The following is a 2,207-nucleotide window of genomic DNA, read 5'->3' as shown; positions in this document are numbered from 1 at the left end:
CCTCAGCCCCCCCCCCCACCACTGCTGCCCTCCATTTCTCTCTCATACCCACCCACCCCCCATTGCCCCAGCTACCCCACCGACCAGGCTACAGCACAATCCTTCCCGGCAGCCCCGTGATCCCGCCCGATACCCTTGCTTCCCATCACATGCCATCAGTAAACCTTTCCTCCCTTCTCCCGATTTACAGAACACCATCACTGAGGGGTAGTTGCTGTTTGAAGCTGGCATGCTGGGTTTTAATGAGCTGCCCAACATCCTGGGAGGGGAAGGAGGAGGGGTTGTGACCAATTACCTGATTCTTGACCAAACAGTAACAAAACCAGGGTGGAAGAGCAGTACAAATGCCAGCGGGTGGTAGCCCCAGTAGAAATACTTTGCAGGTCTCCCTTCCCTTTTGCCCAAGGATGCTGGAGCACTTTGCAGCAGGAGTTAATTAGGGCTCCTGGCCCCTGCAAGGCAGCAGCTTTGTCAGCACTCCTCTGGAAACAAACACCAGGTAACATCTTAACCTGCTTTGCTGCTGGGAAAACTGGGGTAGGGAGGGCCTGGCTTTCACGGGTGCTGAGGATAGCACAACTGAAGGCAGTGGCTGCTTTGGGGGCTTGGCACCTCTGTAAAGTGCTCTCCAAAGCCTAAACTCTGCGGAGGATTTAAGCAAGAAAATGAGACCACAGACTAACAAAAGAAGTGCTGGGTAGAGCCGGGGAAGTCATAAATAAGCTATTGCGGTGCTTAGTCACTAGAGGGTGCCCCCTGAGCTCCTTAGAGCAGAGGTTCCCAGACTCTTTCTTATTGCATACCCCCTTCCAGATTAACCAACTGCCCAGGTGCCCCCACCAGCATGTTTTATATATTTTAACCCCTTAAATGTCAATTATAATGAAAATTAAATCTGCCATTACACAATTTCTCCCATGTACCCCCGTTGAGATGTTTTGTGTCCCCCCAGGGGTATGTGTACCATGGTTTGGAAACCTTTGCCTTAGAGCCTTATTCTACAAAGCTTCATGCCTCACACTCCCTCATCTGTGTGCGGACAAAGTTGCTTCAATAATGGTCTCTCTCGCTCCGTATTCAGGCAAGAGGTAGCCCTTTCGTGAGGCTGTCTGTGTAGATACCCTCAGTAACATGATGTGGCATAGCAGACTTTTGGCAAGGCAGGGTATTGGCCCCAATCTCCTGGTGTTCCCTCCACTACCAGGACCTCGGTCATAGGACCACGCTTCTTCTTCAAGGTCTCCTTGCCCTACCAAGGCCTCTCATCACTTGGGTCTTTACTGCTTCCTAAATGTGGAAGCCAGAAAGATCCATTACAACTTGTCTGACATGGCCTGAGGATTTCCCCAGTGATTCCTCCCCAAGCCCTGGCCTGCTGGTTACGCTAGCGCTTGTGGCTTACACAGCTATCCCATCTTGATGCAACGAGTCCAAGAGCTGGAGCCTCCACCCCTGATCGTATGGTTAATTACCCACAGCATAACGATTTGCAGTTGAAGCTTGTCTCGCTTCCACCTCCTGGATCACACTATCTCTGCCTGCTGGATGACACAGCCCTCCCCTATCATCAGGCACAGTTTTGCCACCTCAGCACTGCCTAGCAGCTCTTTCAGGCTTCCTGGTGGCTTTGAAGCTTCCTGTCTGCAAGAGATTCCTCCAGCTGGCCCCTATTTAGCTGCATCTTTCCAGGGTAGCGCTCTTCCCACAGCAGGGAAGCCAGATAACACATCAAGACCAACAGCTGGTCTTACCAGATGCAGGCAGCTCAACTTCTGCTGCAGTTTTCATCCATCACTGTCCCAGCAGTCACTGCCTCCGTTCACCAGCACCACCCCCACCCCAGTCCCACAGGCCTGGCTGCCTCCTTGTAGCCAGGCTTGCCTCTGGTGAGCTAACTGGGACTCTGAGACTGGCACTATCATGCCAAGAGACAGCAAGGCTCACAGAGCCAGGGTCTCAGACCACTGAAGCTGTATCAAATCCAGGCTGCTTTATAGCGGGCCTGATTCTGCTGTCCTAAGGGTAGGTCTGCACTGCTCCAGTGGTGTCAGAGCGCCACACCAAGACATGCCAGGCCCACTCTGCAAACCTGCATCCTGCAGTGGAAGTGGCGTTGCCACCCTAGTGTGGCGCTGTGTGTCCTCAGCTGCGCAGCCGAGAGGCCTCACGGGGTCTTGCTCATGGCACAGGCTCAGCATGGCATTCCT

General features: G+C 53.2%; 1 protein-coding gene across 1 annotated transcript in view; it reads right to left on the bottom strand.

Moving 5' to 3' along the window:
* The window catches only part of SPATA20 (spermatogenesis associated 20), a 41,874-nt gene that overhangs the window by 9,953 nt on the left and 29,714 nt on the right, over positions 1–2,207 (bottom strand). The gene's annotated exons all lie outside the window — the stretch shown is intronic.

This window comes from Alligator sinensis, unplaced genomic scaffold (genome assembly GCF_000455745.1).
Source record: "Alligator sinensis unplaced genomic scaffold, ASM45574v1 scaffold876_1, whole genome shotgun sequence".
Taxonomy (NCBI): domain Eukaryota; kingdom Metazoa; phylum Chordata; order Crocodylia; family Alligatoridae; genus Alligator; species Alligator sinensis.
This window is presented reverse-complemented; position numbering and strand designations above follow the sequence as displayed.